General features: G+C 34.1%; 1 long non-coding RNA gene across 1 annotated transcript; it reads left to right on the top strand.

Moving 5' to 3' along the window:
• The first annotated feature begins 8,797 nt into the window (after window positions 1–8,797).
• Window positions 8,798–11,492, top strand: LOC147404555 (uncharacterized). Its single transcript, XR_015177223.1, has 3 exons — window positions 8,798–8,970; window positions 9,268–9,493; window positions 10,868–11,492. It is a non-coding gene; the product is annotated as an uncharacterized LOC147404555 (long non-coding RNA).
• Window positions 11,493–11,903: the final 411 nt, after the last annotated feature.

Here is an 11,903-nt window from a genome sequence, read left to right as displayed (position 1 = left end):
ATCTATAAATAGGGGTGCTCACACCCTATTTTCGTATCAAATCATAAACTCTAAGAGAAGTAGGTCCAAAAGCCCCCCTAGCCTCCCATAAACCTTAGTTTTGGAGCCCCAACTCCTTACCTAACATCCCTTCTTCGATTTTAACCTAAAAAACACTTAAAAGCTCTTCAAGAACACCCCAAAATCCATTAACAAACTCGAAGAATTCAGATCCAAAAAAGAAGAGATACCTTGCCTCGGGGATCAGAAATCAAATCCGGAGACAGAACGAAACAAGAAGTACGGTACAAGGAATAATTTTTGTCGGATCTGAGGGAACAAAGTATTTGCTATTGGAAAGGTATAACTTTTTTTATTTTTTATTTATTATCTAGGTTTTAAGTAATGTAATTTATTTGAGAAGTTAGTAGAGACCGGCTTTGGCCGGGCGGGGTTGGTGCCTAACACCTTCCAACCCCGTAACATGATCCCCGAATTCAGTATTTTTTTTTGTTCTAGATTAGTTTTTTTTATCCGTTTAGAGTCATTGATTGGTTCCTACACCGTAATAACTAGGTGGCGACTCCCAAACCTCAAAGGTCAAAAGCGGATCCGCGCACCCCGCGGATCGATGGCGCTTTCAGATATTAGAATTTTCGTTTTATTTTTGTCAGGTATGAAAAGATGTATTAGTTGCTAATTTTTGAGAAAATCTAAAGAACTTTTCATAAGAGTCTAAAAGTCATTTAATAGAACAAATGTCTTTCAAAATCAACTAAGAGTCTACAATATAATCCAAATAACAATTTAAAATAATAAATTCGATATAGCAACAAAGGAAATTCATCATGCCTCAGTTGAGACTAGATGATCAAAGACACCTTACTTGGGATACACACTAAAGCTGATTTTAGTCTTGATGGTAGAAATAAAATTCCAGTTAAAGAAGGAATTTTTCATCCAAAATTGAAAATTGACGCTAGAATTTTGCAAGCACGACTTTTTACAACTAATTAAAATCAAGAATTCAAGGAAGGAAAAAAAAAACAAAGAAAAAAAGAGAGAAAAACAGAAGATAAGTAACCCCCTAACCAGAGCGAGAAGAGGAATCATTGAAGAATTTCTCAGCGTAAGAATCGACACTAACGATGCAGAAAGCATGACGACAGTTCTGAAAAAGCAAGAGAAGTGCTTAAAAACATAAAAAAATCTTAATGAGAAAATATTAAAAAAAAAATTCAATAAATTAAAATTTTTGAAAATAAATTAAAAAAATATATAAATGGAAAAAATAAAATCACACACTTACAATGAGTGATGATAGAATTTAGGATTTGGAAGCAAGAGAAGTGCTTAGAAGTATAGAGAAACCTTACTATTGAAATCTTACTATCATCTCTCTGCATTTTGTTTTTTTAATTTATATGTTTTTTTTTTTTTAATTTATTTTCAGCAATTTCAATATGTGTTATTGAATTTTTTAAAATATATTTTCAATTTATTTTATTTTTAATTTATTTTTAATCTTATGCTTCAAGCTTGTTTAATAAACTCTAATATATTTTTTTTAGGAATTTTTTTTTTTTTTTGGGTTTTAGATTTTACATACGTTAATGTGATAATCCATTTTAACTAAACAACTCTTAGTAAGCATTAAATCTTACTATGTTAGTAAGAAAAGTATTTCTCATTTTCTAGTGAAATATTGCATTTCAAGATAAAATCACCATATTTAGAGTAGTATTGGAGGTACTTGTAATATGTTAATAGTTGGGGTAGCTGAAGAAAAAAAAAAGACGGGAAAAAACGTCATTTTCTCAGATGATATGGCGCACTAACTATGCTCAACAAGGGTGTGTCCAAATTAGTGTTCTCGATCTATATATTGCTCGTAAGAGGAGAAGGAAGTGATAGAGATGGAGATGGAGATGGAGAAAAACGCGTCTGAATCAATTATAAGCGAAGGGATGAAGAGAAAGAAACACAGCTCTGTTCTGATTCCTCCTGTTAGAGGAGGAGTCAAACGTAAGATCTTCTCTTTTCTTGGGAAAAGGTTGAAGAACGTGATCCATAGCCTCGGCGGCCTTTGCAAATCTGAATAGGATCCATACTTATGTTCTTCTTCTTCTTCTTCTGTGTTTGTAGTACGTTGTTGTTGTTGTTGTTGTTGTTGTTGTTGTTGTTTCTTCATCATCTTTGTAGTATGTGTGGTATGTGTGAGAGTCTGAGAGATGCTTCTTTAATAAAATAAAATATTATATACTTTGACTGTTCAAATTTTGGTTTGAGATTGAAGTTCTAATGCATATTTTCTTCTTTCTTTCTTTCTTTCTGTTTGGGACAATGAGACGAATCGGACGAGTCGTCTGAGTCTTAAAAGACACCAAATGATAGTTATAGAAAGCCCTAACTCTGACGAGATGAATGAGACAACTCTGACGATGGCTGATTTGAATGGTCTTGATGTTTCGCCGTTAACAAAATGACTAAAAATTTTTTTTTGTTTAAATGTCAATAATCTGTGTATTGGAGTCATGGTTTCAAAACTCAGTTCGACATCTCGTCTCGGACAAGATCTGGGAAGACTCGACCCTATTTTTCCAAATTCTTGGCCGATTCTAATGGTTTTAATGTTTTTTCCTTAATAATTTTCAATTTCAATTGCTTAAAGAATAATATTTATTATCTGTGAATTGGAGTCATTTTTCAAAACTTAGTTTGACATCTCGTCTCGTCAATGGAAGCGACCCAGTTGTCTCGGATAAGTCAACTCGTACAATTATAAAAAAAAAACTATAATTTTTTATTAAAATATTGTTATTCCACAAATCCTATATTATCTTTTAAGATTTGAAGGTTAAAAGTACGTTAATATTGACGTTGAAAATTAGAATAAGATATTTTACTAAAGAGGTTGAAGATATTCGGTAAAATATGAGAACAATAAGCTCATTTTTACATCAATCGCTTGAAGAAGACCACGGTCAAGAAGGTAGGTTGTGTTTAGCAGGTGTAAGAATGGTAGATTTTTTCTCTCGAGATACAAAATTACACATGTTTTATGGGAACGTGCAGTTGTCTATGAACAAAAAAAAATCTACAAATCAGTTGAATTTTTGAGCCACCCAACCATGTTTAGTTACAAAATCATTACACTTCTAGATACCATGTTGATTCTTAAGAATGAATTATGAAAAAAAGCAAATGATGGCAATCCTATAAACATGAAATCCAATGGTTGAGATTTACGATCAAGTGTTTTTTTTTTTTTTTTTTTCTAGTCATTGAGACGAAATACCGAGTTTAAAAACCATGGTCACAGTACAATTTATTGATTTGTCTCACGAGACGTCTCAAACGTATCGGAAAACTCGTCCGAGACGACTCGGTATCAGAGCTGAGCGAGACGAGACGAAATACCGAGTTTAAAAACCATGATATCCCCATCTTTGAACTGTAGCATAAAACCCTCTTGATGTTCTTCCCCTCAAATCCAATCTTCAAACCTTTCATTTTTTAATCATCAATGAAAAAAAATGAATCAGTAGAGATTTACACGAGAAGGAGAAGCCAATAATGTGTAAAAATCAATAGATCGACAGGAGAAACTCGAACTTGACGAAGCAAAAAACAGATGAAGACGAAGATGGTGTCGATGAAAAAAATCTTCCTGAAGGAGAGATCGATCTACTGGACCACTAGATCTAGCTCTCTAAGACCCACCATTGTTGTTACAGAAGAGAGAGAAATTATAGAAGATGAGAGAGAGAGAGAGAGAGAGAGAGAGAGAGAGAGAGAGAGAAAGGAAAGCAGCTGGGGTTACTTACGTGGGATGCTTGTGAGCTGTAAGGGGAGGAGATAAGGAAGATTCTTCTTCAAAATGCATCCTTTAATGTGAGAAAGGATGAGAGAGATTATTATTTTAGTTTTAATAATAGGAAAATGCTAAAATGATAAAACAAATTTATTGCGATTCTCACAATTCTGACGTGGGATGTACACCTAACCATAGATTATTTCCTCGCGATACGTGAAAAACCCAACTACGGCTATGTATGCATGTCCACGTCAGAATTGTGAGAATCGCAGTAACTTCTGTGTCACCCAGCACGACTCGAATATATCATATCCGAATTCGAATTTGAGATCCGAAATTTTCGGATAATATCCGATTTTTTCAAATCAAATCCGGATTCGGATTCGAATTTCGAATATCCATTGACAGCCCTAGCAAAACAGGTCTGCCGAGTAAAGCTCTCTTAAAAAAAATGCAATACGCCCATAATCTAAGCCCAATAAATTAAATTATGGCCCAAAGGGATCAGGCACATGAACTTTGATGCTCCATCAATCGGGTTGAAACAAATAAATGTGATTTCCAGTCATTTTCCATGAGCAATCAAACGCAGCTAAAAGGTTGAAGATCAGGGATTTGGGTCATCTTTAAGTAAACAAGAAAATACCAAGGTCAAGGATCACCAATTCAAAATAAGGGGATGTATCTCAAATATTTATCAAAATGCAGGGATGTATGACTAAATATATAACACGGTGACCTATGTCTAAATCACAATAATAATTACTATTCTCATTTACACTTATTATTGTATTATTAGCCTTTGCCTGCTATTTTTCCTAAAATATTATTAAACTTTAATTAATAACTTGGAAATAACAAACTAAAAATAAGACAATTATCAAAATTTACTTGATAATGGTGTCTATCGCAATTAATCATTTTTATAAAAATTCAGTCTTGTTGTTTTTAGTTTGTGAATTTATTAAATAAAATAAACATTAATGAGCTAATGGGACACAAATATTTAAAATAAAATAAAAAATTATAAGATCAAAAGAAAAAAAACGTAAACAAAACAAGAGATATCAAAATTTATTTGTTTTTACATATAATTTTTTTTTAATCTACTCTAGAGATATCTTAATAGATTAGATTATTTGAAAATAGGAATTATATTTAAACTGAAATTTAAAATTTAAAATATAAAATTTTAAAAAAAGGTATTAATTACTTATCGGGATGGTTCAAGGGACAAACATTGTGACAATACAAAAAATCACTTCACTCCGATTATCTCTTCATCATGAAGATCATCCTAAAAAAAATCAGTCAATTCCGAAACTTCTAACCCATGCAGAACAAAAATTGTTGTCACAATTGTTTGTCCCTTGAATAGTCCCGCTATTTATATGAAAGAATCGTCATTTAGTGGTGACTTTTGTTTTAATAAAAAAAAATTCTGGGCTTTGAGTTATTTGAAATGGGCTTTATGAGGTCAACATTTGGGCCAGCTCTAGAGTCTGATTGGTTTTGTGCCGAAAAACCTGGATGGGCTTTGGTCCTTTTTATATAAATTCTCTCTATCTTCATACATTCACTGATAGTGTAACTAGTCAGTGGGGGCATTGGGACTAAAATTTGACCATTAGATATTACAGGCCTCCGGGCCATATTATGATCAGGCAAGCTCAAGAGTGGCGATCACTTATCCTTATTTGATATTTCATTAAATGCTTTGATTTTGGTGTGCCTTTAGCAAACGTTGGTGTGGCAATAGAAGCTCTCTAAAAAAATATGATAAATTAAGAGGGTAGAATAGTAGAGTAACATGCAAACCTTGGTGATAGGTGAGGTACGTGCAACTATAAAAATAAAATAAAAAACAAAATGTTACGTGTTAACATAGAATTAAACCGAATCATAGAGGTCAAAGTATAATTTACCCTAAAATAAAGGGTGGTAAAGAAAAAGGTAATGTCACTCATATAGAAGTTATATATTAGAAGTTTGTTAAATAGTTTTAGATTTTAATTATAGTAGAATTGGGATTTTTAAAAGTTGCCCGAGATAAATACGAGATCAAACCTTTTCTTGTCAAGGAGAAATCACGTTAGGGGTTAATCTCTCTCTCTCTCTCTCTCATCGCAGGTATTCCTCCATTGACAGAAAAGAAAAGAATGACAAACTAGAAGTATTAAAAAAAAAAAAAAAGATTCAACAAAAAAAGAAAGAATATCATACTAGGGGCATTATGAGAAGTTGAGCCTTATATATTTTCTTTCTAAATCGCTTGATTTACTCACAGTTCCCCTCGATGAATTCAGAATTATCATTGGGATGGATTTCTTACGACAGAATATGGTTGTACCGATGCTATTCGCCAACACATTAGGCATGCTAGGTGAATGTCCAAGCTTCATTCACGTCTCTATCGGCAAAGAAGAGGGAAATATGATTTCAACCCTACAACTGAAAAAATGGTTGAAGGATTTATTGTGATTTTCACAATTCTGATGTGGAGATGCATACATAACCGTAGATGATTTTTACTCGTATCGCGAGGAAACACATCTATAGTTATGTGCACATCCCACGTTAGACTTGTGAGAATCGCAATAAATTCCGTGTATCTTTCCAGCATTTTTCAAAGTTTAATTCTTTGCTCACAAAAAATGTAAATTCAGGATTTTACACAATCCTTATCCACTAATAACATGAACCCATGTTTGAGCATCCCTAATTTACAAAACTACCCTCATTACGTTCCGTGCAATTGTTCTATATATATATATATATGTTCAACCATTACTTTTATTCTTTTCGTTTTTATTAAAATTTGGAAATTGAATCCTGAAAAGGTTTGAAGTTTGGACTGTGGAGAGTCCAATCTATTGTGTAATATGCCATCAATGATTGTTGGTCCAACAAACTGCTAAGATGAAATGAAGTTCCTAGGGATCAATATCTGTTATAGGAAATTTCTCATCTTAGTCGTCTGTTTGACGTTGTACATTAGAATTTTCGTTTTATTTTTTCAAGTACGAAAAGATGTATTGATTGCTAATTTTTGAGAAAATCTAAAGAACTTTTCATAGCAGATTTTTTGTTATCTAAAAAGTCAATTCAGAATTTCACATAATGCTATGACCAATCGAACAAAGTTTGATGAGGGTAATTTTGTAAATTACATATGCTCCAACACACAGATTCGTATGATTATTTTATCTGGAATTCCATGAAATCTTATATTGACTTTTAGGGAGCAAATTTTTTTTATTTTTCATAATAAACTTGTAGATCCGAAGTATAAATCAACAAGAACACATGAATCTCACAAGATACAAGATATATGTAATTCGGTCATTGACCTACGTCCACGGCCGAAAACATCGATTTCACGATGATAACCAAAGAAGACTAGATTACAATTTCTCTCTACCTCTCGTATATCTCTTTAACTCCTTTAGGATTTCTTTTTTTTATTATTTATATATTGAGGGTTACAAATAGGTTAAACGGGTTGGATTTAAATCCAAACCAAATGGGCCCAATATTTTGGTCGGGGGCTTTGCCCAATTAAATGGGTCATACAGGTCGTTAACGAATCATCAAAAGATCCGAATTGAATCTACAACTCTCCATATACAATAATAGAAGACATAACCCAACAAATCTCCACCTTAACTTTAATTTCAAAAAAGAAACCGCTTTCGCCTCGCCCCACTAGGGCCTCAAGAACTACAAACACCTATCAAGTCCAGGCTGCCCCTAAACTTGATACTTTGAATGACCTTAGTCATTAAATCTGCTGGATTCTTCGCAATATCAATCTTTTTCACTACAATAACACCCTGAGCAACCACATCTCGGATGAAGTGCAATCTAACATCAATATGCTTGGTCCTTTCATGATACATCTGATTTTTGATCAGATGTAATGCACTCTGGCTGTCATAAAATACTGTAATAACACATTGTTCCAAACCCAAATCAACAATCAATCCCTGTAACATATTGCCTATTTCACTATCTCTGTAGCTACCATATACTTAGTCTTTGTGGTAGACAATGCAACTGTTGATTGCAAAGTTGCCTTCCAACTGATGTTACTACCGTAAAGAGTGAAAACATAACTCGTCAAAGATCTCCTCCTATCTAGATCACTAACATAATTAGAGTCGATATACCTAATAACACTCTCAGAAGTGTCACTGCTTTTATCATATAGCAAACCAACTCCTACAGTACCCTTTAAGTACCTCAATATCTATTTGACTACTTGCTAGTAGATCTTTTCAAGTTTATCCATGTATCTACTGACTACACTAAACGCATGTAAAATATCAGGCCTAGTACACACTATAGCATACATAAGACTGCCAACAACACTAGCATAAGGAACATGAGACATGTGCTCCACCTCCTCCTCTGTTTGCAGGGACATTTGAGCTGAGAGTGTAAAGTGAGTTATTAGAAGGGTACTCACAGACTTAAACTCTGCATCCCAAAGCGATTCAACACTCTCTCAATGTATTTCCTTTATGATACATACAATCTACCTGCTCATTTATCCCTATGAATCTCTATACCCAAAATCTTCTTTACGACCCCCTAAGTCTTTAATCTCAAACTCACTACTAAGTTGAGCCTTTAGTCTACTAATCTCAGATGTATCTCTGCATGCAATCAACATATCATATACATATAACAGTAAGTATATAAACGAACCATCTTTGAGCCTCCGATGATAAACACAACAGTCGTACTTATTTTTGATATAGTTATTTCCTACCATAAAAGTATCAAACATCTTATACCGCAATCTCTTATGGTTTATAGCCCAAATCAAAACATAGAAAATCAGAAATCTGATATCCTCTTGTCTTCTCTTCTTTAACTGAACCCTAACCCTCTCCATCTCCATCTCCATTGTTGTCTTCTCCTATCTTAGATGACGACGGAGACGGAGACAACGAAGGCAAGGCCAAGGCACACCCCCCTTATTCGCTCGCCTTTCTCTTTCTTACTGAATCTATGTCCGAACCTCTGATTTTAAGGCGAAAATATCACTATCGCCTACTAGTTGCAAAGTATTCGAAATCTCACAAATCCGTCATTAAAAAGCTCCTCCTTGTCTCGAAGCTTTCCAGATTCTCAGTTGGATTCTTATTTTCTTTCCCTAAACGAGGGTGGTAAATCTCTTTTCCTTAATCTTCAATTTATACCCTTTGTGTTGATTTTTCTATTTTAAGGTTGTTTCTCCAGATTCTATTTCTCCTAATTTAACTCATTTGCATCTCAAAATTCCTTTTATTTTAAAATATCTCTTGTTCTTAAATTTTGATCTTCATGTAGAATATAGGGTTTTGAACTTTTGATGTTTCTCCAAGATGATAAATGTGACTTTGGTTTTTTATTTCTTTTATATATGATTCTCTTAGTCTCAGCTTGGTTAATGTTCTAATATAATATATTTTTTAAAAATCAAGGGAACATTTTCATGGCAACTAGAAGAATACAAAATGAGCTTCAAGATTTATAGAGAGATCCACCAACATCTTGTAGTGTTGGTCATGTTGGAGAGGATCTCCTCCATTGGCAAGCAACCATCATGGGTCCTGTTGAGCGCCCTTATTCTGGAGGAGTGTTCTTTGTCATGATCCATTTCCCTTCTGATTATCCCTTCAAACCACCCAAAGTAACTTCCAGACCAAGGTAATTAGGAGGGTCTTTTTTTTTTAAATTTCTTTTTGTCTTTGTCAAATTTTAAAATTTGGTTAATGTTCAAGAACTTATAGTTCTATTGGTTGTTATCTCAGCTGATGCTTTTAAGAACTAATCAGCAAATTTGCACTTGGGTTCAATTTTTTTTAATAAAAAAATTATGTATATCATTTTCTCGTATAAGTTTGCACTTTAGACATTTTGTTGGTAGGCTTCCTAAAATGCCTCCAATTTGAGATGGATTGAGTCCCACACGGTCCACAGTGCACATCATGAGTCCTTCTTATTTTATCTTGATGCACATGGAAAGGTTAGATAGCAATCACATTCACATATGCTCTTGTTAGATGCCTCCTGTAACCATGCCACTTTAGATGAACAAAATATGGGACATTTGCATAGAAGGGTAATTTTTTTTAAAATTACTGGTTTATGAATAGTAGGATAAAATATAGTAAGTCTGGTTTTACTAATTTAGTAAGATTTGAAAAAGTCATAGACATTTGTAATTTTAGTAATTTATATTTTTTGTATGGACCTATCTAAAGAATCTTGTAATGACACCAGTATTAGATCTATCTGGGCTCGGGACCAGGAATGTATAGTAAGGGGTCACTAAACAAGCAGGGTTAGTAAAATATTGAGTATGCAATATTTGAAATTATTTGGCATACACTCGCTTATGTATATTTGAAATTATTCCTCATTTCCAGGATAAGGAACTCAAAATAATCATAATTTATCTTAATCTAATGGGGAGTTCAGCCTTGATTTACATTACGATCTTCCATCACAAACCAGATGTTGTTGTCCCAACATGGGTGAGCATTTTTATATAACATTCAGCTAGTGAATGGATGCATTAATTATCTGTTCATTGACTGTGAACAAATTCTGTATGTCACATGATTTGAAAAATCCATGTAGCATAGCTGCAATTGGATATATGGGACATCTGGACTCCCATGTTATGAAGAAACTAATAGAAAGCTTGGGCCTCGACGTATGTGTTGAAATGTTAATCTGTGGCCCCTTACGATAATTAATTTTTATCAGATTTTCTCTTGTTTATGTGCGTAACTCAAGTCCAAAAGATACTAGAGGCTACAAATTGGAGAGATGTTCCATTGTGCCCCAAACATTCCTAATTATGGAAGTATCCTTACTAAGAAGAAATGGGTTGTTGTTGTTGTTGTTTAGGTAAGAGATGGGTTGTTTTAGATCTGAAATTGGCAAGTAGAACTCTTTTGTGTTTACTTGTTTTAAGTACAAATTTGAAAATAGAAAAAGGAATTCGATGATTTTTCTTTTCTGTTTTTATATTTTTTTTCAATAGAATATGACGGTTAGCTTCTTTTGGTGTAGTGTAATATGTAACATCAGATCATCTTGGGTAGGAATCAAGCGTGGAAGGCAGGTTGGATGGCAGGGTGGAAGGCAGGGTGGATGGCAGGTTGGATGGCAAGGTGGAAGGAATGGATCAACGTGGAGCAACTTTGCCTAGCTAGGGAAATCGTGAACATAATTGCTCGCGAGCAGAAGGAGAGGGTGGAGTGACATGAGGTTTTGGGAAAATGGAAGTCGATGTTTACGATGGCTGAGTTCAAGCCTTTCCCACTGAGTTCCCATGTGAATTCTGTCATAAAGAGGCTATTGAGTTATTACTCGGAACACTAAACGCTGGAAGAGAAGGATAGGGCAATATTGTTGGGCTGGAAGAACAGGAGTTTGATTTCAGCTTCTGCTTGGCATTGAGAAGAATGAGCAGATGACATGTTGTGGTGTTGATAATAGGTTGACCAGCTGTGTTTCTTAGTTATGCCATTTTGGTAGGTTATATATATGTACTTAACAATGCGGGCTTCTCTAAACATATTTCTTGAATTTCAGGGATTGATTGTTTCACTACGATCATGTATCATGGATTTTGAACACCTGCATCCCTTGTGTATAATCTGAACTTAAATTTGTAATACTGATGGGAATTTGCTCTATAGGGTTACTAATAAAATCTTATTTATACTTTTTTTTCTTTTCTACTGTATTTATTTATGAATGATTGATTATGGCACCTTAAACTTGCAAGATTAGCAGTTAATGAGTAAGTAACAACGGTTATGAGTTTCTAATTTTCATTTAAAACCAACACAAATATTCCAATCACAGCTGGCTGCAATTCGTTATTTAGTTCATCAGCAGATTTATCGGTGGGTTGCCTCCTCCCACGACCATGACCATGCCCACAAATGTGAGGACGCCCTCGGCCACACTGAAAACCTCCCATGATGAATTAGTTGCACTCTGCAAGATGAAAGCTCCTAAGGCCTAATGTCCATGAACTGATTCTGCAGTTCAACTACTATCAACCATCGGCTTTCCACCACAAGTACAAAACTGATTC

The sequence above is a fragment of the Akebia trifoliata genome, chromosome 4 (genome assembly GCF_017979445.1).
Source record: "Akebia trifoliata isolate Shusen 1 chromosome 4, ASM1797944v1, whole genome shotgun sequence".
NCBI classification, from domain to species: domain Eukaryota; kingdom Viridiplantae; phylum Streptophyta; class Magnoliopsida; order Ranunculales; family Lardizabalaceae; genus Akebia; species Akebia trifoliata.
This window is presented reverse-complemented; position numbering and strand designations above follow the sequence as displayed.